This window comes from Liolophura sinensis, chromosome 5 (assembly GCF_032854445.1).
Source record: "Liolophura sinensis isolate JHLJ2023 chromosome 5, CUHK_Ljap_v2, whole genome shotgun sequence".
Taxonomy (NCBI): Eukaryota; Metazoa; Mollusca; class Polyplacophora; order Chitonida; family Chitonidae; genus Liolophura; species Liolophura sinensis.
In genome coordinates, this window is record NC_088299.1 from 8,448,943 (window position 1) to 8,462,230 (window position 13,288).

The 13,288-nt window shown below is 39.2% G+C and overlaps 1 long non-coding RNA gene across 1 annotated transcript in view; it reads left to right on the forward strand.

Annotated features, from left to right (window-relative positions):
- Window positions 1–2,273: 2,273 nt before the first annotated feature.
- The window catches only part of LOC135465833 (uncharacterized), an 88,084-nt gene continuing 77,069 nt past the window's right edge, over window positions 2,274–13,288 (forward strand). Inside the window, exon 1 of the long non-coding RNA XR_010444071.1 lies at window positions 2,274–2,431. This is a non-coding gene — a long non-coding RNA (uncharacterized LOC135465833). The remainder of the gene's footprint in view (window positions 2,432–13,288) is intronic.

Below are 13,288 nucleotides of genomic sequence, written 5' to 3' on the forward strand. Positions count from 1 at the left end.
GTCTTTTTGATTGCCGTGAAAGTCTCTGGAAAATGCTACCATCTCCTCAAAACTGATTTAAACAATTTCATAACATTTGTGACATCTCACAGAAGTCATTGTCATCAGGCTCCTTGTTAAGATAAATAGACCATGTTAAAACACAGGATGTTACTGATTTGTAAAATTTTGCCCAAAAGAAAACACATTTTTAGGGGCAAATAAATGTCATAAAATATTACTGACATAAAACTTACATTTTTAAAATGAAATATCATACTATCTTCCAAACAAATATCAGAGGCCAGTTGCCTTTTAAAATTAAACACTAATATCACCTATTAACCCTTAATCCTAGATTACCTAAGACGGACGTTTATTCCCGTTTCCTAGACATTAAATCAAACGGCTATTAACTAATAGCACTATTAGATGGGAAATCCCTGATTAGCGAGTGTGTCGTATCCCACAGTGCATCGCCTGTTTACATGACGCACGTCCTGGTTACAATATGGATGCCATGAAGCTGGGAAAAGTTAAGCGTGATAAGGTGACAAATTTTCATAGATGAGAGAAAGATTATGTTGCTGACCAGTTTATACTAAACCGTAACATTTTGACGTCTAAATTGATGATGACTGTGACCAACGCAAGAAAATCAGTTATTTGTCAATCACTTACTGACGGGGTGAACAGACTTGGTTTTTCCGCGGACACACAAAAGTAAATGCATGAAAGTGCGTGAAAACTTGCAAGAAACAGCAATGGCTGAGCATGTCAAGTGTGTAAAGTAACTCTCTAAATGATTAACGTGCAGATGAAATTCATTAGTTTTATGGCCTGGCCGCAGTGTGTGAAAAGCGCTGTCATTGTTTTTAATCGCTCTCTAAACCACCTGCAAGGTGTCTTAAATTTAATAGCCTATTAGCGTGACGTTTATAGCCGATTAGTGCTAATAGTTCTTTGAGAAAAGTAATCAGGGATCGGTTGTTCAACGGCCTGTAAAATGTCTATTAAGACAAATTGCCAATTAGCCAAACGATTAAATTCAAAGTGTTATTTGCACAAAATTTCAGTACCCTGTCAAGAGTCGGAGAGCTACGGAGAGATTTACAGAATATCTTCTTGTTTCTAAAAATAAGCAAGGCTTTGAAAACTCGCATGGAATGGACACAGCACTACAGCATTTAATCATCTGGGGATGTGGCAGTTTTTCTGTTTTATGGTCTCATTTCCTCTTCACTGTGCCTAGTCAATAAAATTAATTTTCTGCTTAAATAAGTGTGTTTGTGGTCAGGCAATCATCCATTAAGGAGTGTTTATAGCATGAATTGCATACCATTAAGATCACAGTTAATTGTGCCATGTAGAAAGCCAAGCCTGGAATTGCAACATTTCTATCACCTATAAAACGCTCTTTAAGCAGCAAATGGATTTAACTGACACTGAATCTAGGTGGCTTCACTCGTGCTGGAGTTATTGTGTCCCATGTGACGAACTTAAAGGGATGGAGAATCGATTCTGATTGGCTGGTGTAAGAGACCAGCAAGCCCAGGCTATGTCTAGTCTAAACTGAATTTTAGGTATGGTACATTTATTCAAATGTGACCAAGGCTGCTGGGTTTAACCAAGGAAAGCCTATCTCCTCTGTCAGCCATTCAGCATTGACTCTGTATCCCTTTGGACTTGAGTAAGTGACGCATGGCATGTCAGCATCAAGACATAAAAGAGCAGAACAACATAGCTATTAAACATTGTGTGGGCTTGCAGCGTTGGCGTCCCTGCGTTTCAAATAGGGAGAAACTTGGCATTCGCCCTTTCTTCTTTATGACGGAATGATGCTGTTCTGAACAACCAAGAAAATTGATAATGTATAAATGTATAGTTGTATTAGATCATGGGCAATACCTTTGTCCTAGAAAAAAAGCTCTGCTCATGCAGACAAATTTCAATTCCTATATAAGCTAGACAAATAAGGGTTAAAATGAGATTTCAGACTATGACTTAAGTCAGAGAAACGTACATGGGAAGGACTTCCAGCAACCTGCCGATGGTCGTGTATTTCCCCACAAGCTCTGCATGGTTTCCTCCCACCATTATGCTGGCCTCCATCATATAAGTGAAATATTCTTGAGCACTGCGTAAAGCACCAATGAAATAAATAAATAAATAAATAAATTGTGTAATAGGAGATTTGTTCTCTAGTATAAATGACAACCAAAAGATTCACAAGAATTTCTGAAGCTGTTAATCCAACTGTTGCTATAAAGCATTATGTACATTATGTTTCGGAATTTAGAATTTGTCCAGGATGTGAAATGGGTTTTTTTAAATTTAAAGCAGGTATAACTTTTTTTTTCAGATATGTATAACTAAGTGCAAGCATTTCCAGGACAATATGTGTTTATGAAGTTACCTGTAACAGAATACCTGTATAAAGCAAGGAACAGAGGTAAGTGCTACATCAGTTTGTTTATTTTGAGGGTTTTTATGGCATCTTAGATGTTCGTTTACAACTCACAAATGCAATAATATCTGAATTGGCCAAAAAAACGGCTTGATGTAGCATTCTCCTCCAGAGGCATTAATCAGTTTTGAAAAGTCCAAAAAAAAAAGAAAAAAAAAATTGTCATGTCATGCAATGTTTCTATTGCCAAGTTAAGCATTTTGAATTTTTTTACCAATAACAAACATTGTGAAGTCAAACTAGTTGGAAAACCTACACAGTTGAAAGTGTGATTTGCTTTCACTTTGATGTTTAAAGTACATGTAGGTGGATCAACCAATTGAAGCTGAAATAGCAATAAATCTTTATGAACAGCTTATTAGAGGTCACAATCGGCTTCCTCAGGCAAATTGTAGGTCTCACTGGCATGACTGGCTCTCATAGACAGTTTAATGAGGTTGCGTGTTTGAATCAAGCTCTTTAGACTTTTATTTGATTTATTTATTTATTTGATTGGTGTTTTATGCCGTACTCAAGAATATTTCACTTATATGACGTTGGCCAGCATTATGGTGGGAGGAAACCGAGCAGAGCCCATGGGAAACCCACAACCATACACAGGTTGCTGACAGACCTTCCCCTTGAACTTTTAATAGTAGAGCAGTTGAGATATACATGTACATGTAGGTTGAGAGATCATGGTGATGTTCAAATATTTTTGTGATGTAGACATCAGTACCACATTTTTATCACAGCGTTCCTTTGATATTGATGATATGATATGTGTGAAAGTATGTCTATACATACATGTAAGTATACATACCTGTATATATATATATATATATATATACATATATATATATATACAAGTAGGTACCATTACCATTCCATAAAATATGTGTTTCATAGAACATCATATCTTTCACACCACCTGCATTCAAATTTTTGAGACACTCTGACATTGATATCTGCGTGGTTTATTTTATGTGTGTTTTCTTGATACTAACTTTTAATACCCATGTGCTTGTATCAGAACACTGGTCATTTTCATATCCAGATTAGTTTGATGTTCGTATGTTGCGAATCATAGGATGAACATTTCATAGATCAAGTCGATATCTATACTTATAAGGGAACGTGGGATGTTCAAATGTATTACAATGCAAAGCATCAAATGCTTATATGTGAAGATGTCTTTTTTGACCTGTTTGTTCATAGCTGAACAAATGGATAAACTGATGTTCACAAATGCTTTTTATATGTGTGTTCATGTCATGTGAATCTAACTATGTTCATATCAGGTGAATCACCTTGTGCTCATATATTTTAAATCACCGGGTGTTCATAACTTCACATCTGCGATCCTTTTTGTTGTGTGAATCACCTGGTGTTCAAATCGTGTGAATCACCTGGTGTTCATATCAGTTGAATCAGCTGGTGTTGGTTTCTGTGAATCATCTGTTGAATATAACCTGTGTGATACTTGGTGTTCATAAAGTGTGAATCACCAGATTTTGATATACTGTGAATCACCTGGTGTGTATATCCTGCAAATCACCTGGTGTTTGTGAGTGAGTGTTATGGTGTTCATATCCTGTAAATCACTAGGTTTTCATACCCTTTGAATCACTCTTTGCTCATATCCTGTGAGTCACATGGTGTTTGTATCCTGTAAATCAACAGATTTTCATATCCTGTGAACCACCTGGGTGTGCCACCTGGGTGTGCCACTTGGCGTTCATATTCTGTCATCCCTAGTATTCATATCCTTCGAATCATGTGGTGTGTATGTCATGTGAATCACCTGGTGTTCATGTCCTGTGGTCCCTAATGTTCATATCTTGTGAATCATGAGGTGTTCTTGTGCTGTGAATCACCTGATGTTAATATCCTGTAAATCAGCTGGCATTAATATCATGTGAATCACTTATTGTTCATATCATGTAAATCACTTATTGTTCGTATCCTGTGAATCACTTATTGTTCATATCATGTGAATCACCGGGCATTCATGCATTGTAAATCACCTGACATTTATGTCTTTTGAATCACCTGGTGTATAAATCCTGGAGACCACCTGGTGTTTTTGCCCTATGAATCACCGGGCTCTTATAATAGGTGAGTCAGCTAGTTTTCATATCCTGTTAATTACCTGGTGTTCATGTCCTGTGAATCACCTGGTGTTCATAACCTGTTAATTATCTGGTGTTTATAACTTTATCTACCATGACTACCCTTATGTTCATATTCTTTGAATCACTTGTCTGTGTCCTGTAAATCACCTGATGTTCATAACTTCATACTCTGGGACTCCCCTAGTGACCATATGCTGTGAATCACCTGATGTTCATAACTTCATACTCTGGGACTCCCCTAGTGATCAAATCCTGTGAATCACCAGATTTTTATAACTTCATACTCTGGGACTTTCCTGGTGATCATATCCTGTGAATCACCAGATTTTTATAACTTCATACTCTGGGACTCTCCTGGTGATCATATCCTGTGAATCACCTGATGTTCATAACTTCATACTCTGGGACTCCCTAGTGATCATATCCTGTGAATCACCTGAAGTTTATAACTTCATACTCTGGGACTCCCCAAGTGATCATATCCTGTGAATCACCTGATGTTTATAACTTCATACTCTGGGACTCCCCTAGTGATCATATCCTGTGAATCACCTGAGGTTCATAACTTCACACTCTGGGACTCTCCTGGTGATCATATCCTGTGAATCACCTGATGTTCATAACTTCATACTCTGGGACTCCCCTAGTGATCATATCCTGTGAATCACCTGATGTTCATAACTTCATACTCTGGGACTCCCCTGGTGTTCATATCCTGTGAATCACCAGATGTTTATAACTTCATACTCTGGGACTCCCCAAGTGATCATAAGCTCTGAATCACCTGATGTTCATAACTTCATACTCCGGGACTCCCCTAGTGATCATATCCTGTGAATCACCTGATGTTCCTAACTTCATACTCTGGGACTCCCCTGGTGATCATATCCTGTGAATCACCTGATGTTCATAATGTCATACTCTGGGACTCCCCTGGTGTTCATATCCTGTGAATCACCTGATGTTCATAACTTCATACTCTGGGACTCCCCTGGTGTTCATATCCTGTGACTCACCTGATGTTCATAACTTCATACTCTGGGACTCCCCTGGTGTTCATATCTTGTGACTCACCTGATGTTCATAACTTCATACTCTGGGACTCTCCTGGTGATCATATCCTGTGAATCACCTGATGTTTATAACTTCATATTCTGGGACTCCCCTAGTGATCATATGCAGTGAATCACCTGATGTTTATAACTTCATACTCTGGGACTTCCCTAGTGTTCATATGCAGTGAATCACCTGATGTTCATAACTTCATACTCTGGGACTCTCCTGGTGATCATATCCTGTGAATCACCTGATGTTCATAACGTCATACTCTGGGACTCTCCTGGTGTTCATATCCTGTGAATCACCTGATGTTCATAACGTCATACTCTGGGACTCTCCTGGTGATCATATCCTGTGAATCACCTGATGTTTATAACTTCATACTCTGGGACTCCCCTAGTGATCATATCCTGTGAATCACCTGATGTTCCTAACTTCATACTCTGGGACTCCCCTGGTGATCATATCCTGTGAATCACCTGATGTTCATAACTTCATACTCTGGGACTCCCCTTGTGATCATATTCAGTGAATCACCTGATGTTCATAACTTCATACTCTGGGACTTTCCTGGTGATCATATCCTGTGAATCACCTGAAGTTTATAACTTCATACTCTGGGACTCCCCTAGTGATCATATCCTGTGAATCACCAGATGTTTATAACTTCATATTCTGGGACTCCCCTAGTGATCATATGCAGTGAATCACCTGATGTTTATAACTTCATACTCTGGGACTCCCCTAGTGTTCATATCCTGTGAATCACCTGATGTTCATAACTTCATACTCTGGGACTCTCCTGGTGATCATATCCTGTGACTTACCTGGTGTTCATAACTTCATACTCTGGGACTCCCCTGGTGATCATATCCTGTGAATCACCTGATGTTTATAACTTCATATTCTGGGACTCCCCTAGTGATCATATCCTGTGAATCACCAGATGTTCATAACTTCATATTCTGGGACTCCCCTAGTGATCATATGCAGTGAATCACCTGATGTTTATAACTTCATACTCTGGGACTCCCCTAGTGTTCATATCCTGTGAATCACCTGATGTTCATAACTTCATACTCTGGGACTCTCCTGGTGATCATACCCTGTGAATCACCAGATGTTCATAACTTCATACTCTGGGACTCTCCTGGTGATCATATCCTGTGACTTACCTGGTGTTCATAACTTCATACTCTGGGACTCCCCTGGTGATCATATCCTGTGAATCACCTGATGTTCATAACTTCATACTCTGGGACTCCCCTAGTGATCATACCCTGTGATTCACCTAATGTTCATAACCTCATGCTTTGTGACTCCTCCAGTGTTCATATCCTGTGAATCAGCTGATAATTATATCCTGTGAATCATCTGGTCAACTGAAGCTGAAATCACCAGAATCACCTGGAGTCCATATATTGTGAATCATCTGGTGCTTATATCCAGGGAGTCAACTCCTGTTCATATCCTGAGAATCACCTGCTGTTAAAGGTCTTGTAAATCCAGTGATATCCTGTGATTGTGTCTTCCAAGATGTTGATGATTGTCTTCCACACCAAAGTAATTTGTATCGTCTGCAAGACTGGTTACTTGTACCTGGGCAGATGCTTTACTGTTGCAAACTGTATTGTCTTTTTGTCTTTATCCCCCAAGTTGTCCGTATGCGTATGCTTTTGAGACATAACAACTCCAATTTCTGGCGTCCATCAGGCTATCTGATTCACGCAGAGACCATAGCTGGTTTCACTTCTACAATTCCCAGTGTATTACAGCACTTTGCACAGCACAGCACAGCACAATCCTCTTCATTATTATTGAAATTAATAGCAGACATTGGCTATCTAAAGTGACATATGCAGCCATCTTGGCTCTCTGAATTTCCACACGTACACGTAAGCAAAGTTTACACTGTGGTTTGCTTGGCCGTTGTTACCACAGTAAATGTTGCCTCTTCATTGTCAAAGTCATCCAAGTCCAGGTCTTCATCATCAAGGTCATCTTCAAAGTCAAGGTCAGCTGTGTCATCAGTGTTCGTCTGCTGCTTTGTTTCGTCCTCCATTTTGAGTTCACCTTTGCCGACACCTTCCTCTATGGTTGTTGGGGTGTTGCTGAACTCCGTGAAAATGTAAGTGGTATCCATGCAGGACGTTGGGAGAGAAATGTGACGGGCTTGCATATGATCTGTACAAACAAGCAATTCCACAAACAGCAAATGAATGACACTGATAATACAACTATGCAAGTATTGTAAGGAGATGAAAACATAAAAGTGTTGCAGATTTCATATGGAAGCATGACAAGTTGTATGGTAAATATGACCTATGGCCTTCAATATGTCTTTTTTTTTTTGTAAATTTCTTTCAGTAAAAAGTCTTTGAAAATGTTTTTTGTTTGGCGGGTACTGGGACCACCCCTTGGTACAATGTATATGTTTTTGAATAATAATGTTCTAATCTTGTGATGCATGTCTGATTATTGTATTTGAGTGTAAATCAATACATCTAAACTATTTATCTGATTAAAATTCCACTGAACAGCGATGTTTGGTGAAAAGACATATTTATTATACAAGCATTACACCCTCAGCTAGAGCATAATTATGCAAAGAAAATATATACAAAAAATACTTCAAGAATGGTCCAAAATGCCCGCTACATTTTCAAATGTACTTTCTTCTTGATAGACAAATCTAAAACATAATGAAGACTGTATTATCAAATAGCTTTTCACATTCTTCCATCTGAAGTTTACATGCTTTTTATGTTTTCTCCACCTTTAATACTGCCTAACACAAGGAATATTTACTATACTGGTACACCTTTTTTTCTGTTTGTTTTTCAGAAAACCTATTACATGTACATTAAAGCACAGTAATACAACACTAGCTGTCCAGGAAAAAGAATCAAACCTTGTACACATTTAGCCTCTTTTCTTTCATACAAGCTCAGCTTTGGAAAAGAAAAAGACATATTCTTTCAGACCGAGATCAGTGGTACAGAATTAATTTTCAAGTTCCTGGGTACTAGGTGATGAATGATCCATATGAAAGAAAACAAAAAGCTGGCTAGGATAATAATTATCAGGGATCTCAATGGCTTTCTACATTTAAGCCTCCCTTAACCAGTGGCATCACCTCATCTGGTTCACCTTTGTCCAGCTGGCGCTGTTAAAATCTTGTTGACATGGGCTCCTTCTCTGGGGAACTTTGTAATTCTGTATGACTCTTTGTTCTTAATACTTTGTCATATGCATGAAATGGGTTTGAAAGGAATCGTCGGTCAAAAAATATGCTTCACTGGGCCACTGAGCAGAATTACGACCCGTTTTGCAAAGCATCATAATTTTAATATATAGGGTAAATTTTTTGTAACATGCATAGCTATAATTATAAGCTAAAAATACAACCAATAGTCTGCCATTTTCCTATACTTTACGTAAGTGAGAAGGTCTGTCAGCAACCTGCGGATGGTCGTGGGTTTCCCCCGGGCTGTACCCAGTTTCCTCCGACCATAATGCTGGCCGCCGTCGTATAAGTGAAATATTCTTGAGTACGGCGTAAAACACCAATCAAATAAATAAATAAATAAATCCTATACTTTACCATTTTACGTGTTTCTTTAACCTCACTGCTGTGGCAAGTCAAGGATAGTGCCTAGTCCCGTGCAACCTCAGATAATTATGCTGGATGACATGAGGTCAATCAGATGTATAGGGTCATTCCATATCAAACCTAAAACCAATTTTCGCAGAGACCCCCTTTCATTTTTTTTTTTTTTTTTTAAATTGTTGATAACACATTGCAGTACATGTATATGAGAAAAGTTTGCCAAGTGTCAAGTGGTTTTTGAGATATGGCATTTTAGAAACACCATGTTGACAATCTCAAAATGCCTATTTGTTATGGAAGCATTTTTAGATGGCTTTAATTCCCATCCAATAGGTCTGAGAATCCCCCTACAGAGGTTTTTATACCCAGGCTTTCAGAATATAGAAAAGTTATATCATCAATACGTTTTGAGATACCAAACCTGAAACATCACACTTTGATTAAGGCTTTTGTTGGATTTTGTATTTCCAGTGAGCTGCCATAGGTCAAGTGAAAGACGTACATAGGAGATCTTTGTTACATTTATACATTTACCCATTAAACTGAGTAGGGGGCCTCTGTGGCTCAGTTGGTTGGAGCGCTAGCACAGCGTAATGACCCAGGAGACTCTCACTGATGCGGTTGCTGTGAGTTCAAGTCCAGCTTATGCTGGCTTCGTCTCCGGCCGTAAGTGGGAAGGTCTTGCAGCAACCTGCGGATGGTTGTGGGTTTTCCCCGGGCTGTGCCCGGTTTCCTCCGAACATAACGCTAGCCGCCGGTGTATAGGTGAAATAGGTGCGGCATAAAACACAAATCAAATCAAATAAATAAAACTGAGTAGTTTAATTGAAAGGGTTATCAAGGAATCAAGGAGGGCCAGTTTCCTCCAACCATAATGCCGGCCATAGTCAGATGAGTGAAATATTCTTGAGTAGAACGTAGAACACTAATCAAATAAATAAATAAATACAAAACAAAGATGTTGATGGACATTTTCTATCAGGAATGGTCATGCACCTTGGGTTTTCTTTGCGTTTTGGGAGTTGATTTTCAACGGCTTATGTTAATGGAGAGTCCTATACTTACACAGTGCTCTACCTGCGATTCCACCCAGAATAACCATAACAATGGCAGAAAGTGGCAAAATGATTGACACTGGCTCAAAATGTATCTTGGTTTCTGAAAATGTAACACAACAAAACTTGCATAACTGTAAAAGCAGAGAAAGGTGTTCAGAAGTCATATTTGATATATAACAACAGTAGACCAATGACTAAATATATGAGAAAATGTACCCAAATCTCTGCTCTTTTTGTATACCATATTTCACCTGAAATTCTCTCTGTCACTGTAAGTTATTGTACTCATTTTGCAGGATTCTTGAGTTGGGTTAAACAGTTTTTACCAACCAAATTTTTGGTGAAAGACAGTATATGTAATTGCATGTGACAAAATTCAAAACATTGAAAATTGCTTTTGGCAAATTTCAATTCAATTTTTATTGCCTGTCACAAACTTTCAAACAGATATAAACATTGTATGTATATTGTACATGTACATGTTAAGCATTACCGAAATTTTAGTTTGCCACAAGCTATCCAACCTTCAAACTATATAAATGAGCTTGTTGAAGCTCCCTGCCAGCTTAATGAAGCTCCCTACTTGCTAGCTTAAGTTTCCCACTAGCTAGCACAAGCTCTCCAGTTAACTTGTACAAGTTCCCAGATTTGCCAGTAGCTAACAGGAGCTCCCCGGTTGTCACTACTAGCTGGTACAAGCTTTCCAGTTAACTTGTACAAGTTCCCCAGATTTGCCAGTAGCTAGCAGGAGTTCCCCTTGTTATCAACACTAGCTGGCATAAGCTCTCCAGTTAACTTGTACCAGCTCCCCAGATTTGCTAGTAGCTAGCAGGAGCTACCCGGTTGTCACTGCTAGCTAGCACAAGCTTTCCAGTTAACTTGTACAAGCTCCCCAGATTTGCCAGTAGCTAGCAGGAGTTCCCCTTGTTATCAACACTAGCTAGCACAAGCTCTCCAGTTAACTTGTACAAGTCCCCCAGATTTGCTAGTAGCTAGCAGGAGCTACCCGGTTGTCACTGCTAGCTAGCACAAGCTTTCCAGTTAACTTGTACAAGCTCCCCAGATTTGCCAGTAGCTAGCAGGAGTTACCCTGGTTATCAACTCAAGCTAGCACAAGCTCTCCTGATAACTTGTGCAAGCTCCCCAGATTTGCCAGTAGCTATCAGGAGCTCCCCGGTTGTCAAGGCCAGCTAGCACAAACTCTGCACTTTTTACTGCTAATTACAATGATAAATCTTTGTAATAAAGGTCACCTCCATCCATGAAACTGATCATGGCATAGGTGAAAGATTCTTGAATCTCATATTAAGCAAAATTGTTATATTGTAAATCACACATAGTTTAGCCGATGATTTTAAAAAGGGTATCCCATGATTCCTTGTGTCTAATTGTGATTCTTGGTAGTTTGACACAGCTGGGGGGTGTGGGTGGGGGGTGGTGTGGTAGTGAGGGTCTGAGATGACTGAACATGCAACTGTTAGCTCTGGTAGAATCCCTACACAGCTACGGCCAGAATGCATATCTCACGTATGATGGGCCACAAATATGTGTCTAGTCTTAAGTGAATACATATCCATGTGCATATTAGAAGGTAATTTACAAATATAAATACAACACTTCACTGCTCCGACTTATCTCGATTAGATTCAGCTTTACAGGTTTGCCCTTGTAGGAATAAGAAAATCCATTTTCACGCAATTTGTTTGAATCAGAACTCGTGATCACACCTTATCAGTTGTAGGCCTTGATGATCTAACAATAGCATTCATTATGGGGAAATTTGGGAGGAGGAGGTGCCAAACTATAACCTATTGAGTATTCAGACGTAAATGGCTGAATTGTATTGATATCATGGTTAATCCCAACCTTTCCCACAACTCTGGATGTAGGCGTTGAAGTTTCGGAGACCCGTCAATCACAGCAGAGACCCGATCCAACCACCTAATGTTTTGGCAATTGTTTTTAATTCTACTCTCTGTAAATGGGTTACGTGTGTTGTGTTAACCAGTGAAATACATGATTATGTGGCTTTATTGAAATGGTTTAGTAGCAAAGTCCAAAGCCGTCTCACGAAAATTACTGTACATGCATTTCACTGGGCACGTGGCTGTACGTAAATTAATGGACCTCGGTCTGCTAGTCTAGATTCAGCGGGAGATTCCACATTCTACGGGGCAGATCAGTGAAAAAGAAATGTATCTAATCAGTCAGTGTTGAAATTGGTACACTGTCAGTTACCTGTAGACATTGCCTACACCCGTGACTCTGATTTCACAGTCCAGTGCTTGGCCATCGGCTGTCACAATGATGTTAGAACACATGGTATATCTAGTTTCAGAATTTTGGCAAAATGTGTATTTTGTGTTGAACAGAAGGTACCCGATTTGAAGTGAGTGAATGAGTGCTTGGGGTTTAACGTCATACTCAACAATTTTTCATTCATATGATGACGAAGGAATCTCTAGAGTGTATGTAATGTGCATCCGTGTCGCAGGACAGATTTCCACCGTTCTTTTATCTAGTGCTGCTTCACTGAGATAACTTACCGAAGGCAAGTAAGCCAACCCGCCCAAGCCTTTATACTGATATGGGTCAACCAGTCATTGCATTAGCCAAGCGAGAAAGTTACAACTTCCTTTTTTAAAGTCTTAGGTGGTGACTACACCCAGGATTGATCCCGCATCTACCGCTCTAGAAGCGGACCCCGATAAGGCGGGAAAATAGAATTTTTCTGAAATGGAGGAGAGTTTCTATTGTAAACAAAATAACACGTGTATGAAATGTGGGCAAACTTCGCTGCTATTTTAGCTTGATGCTTATTAGTCAGACATGTGTTGCTATCATCGCACAACCTCCATGTAACCTGAACAATTAAGCATTCACCCATTTAATTGAGGTCGGCAAGCCTAACCCGCAAATTTAGCCTGTCGACCTGAGAAGTAATGCGTCTAGAAGCCTGTTTAGTGTGGACATTTGTGGAATAAATAGGTTTGTTGCAATC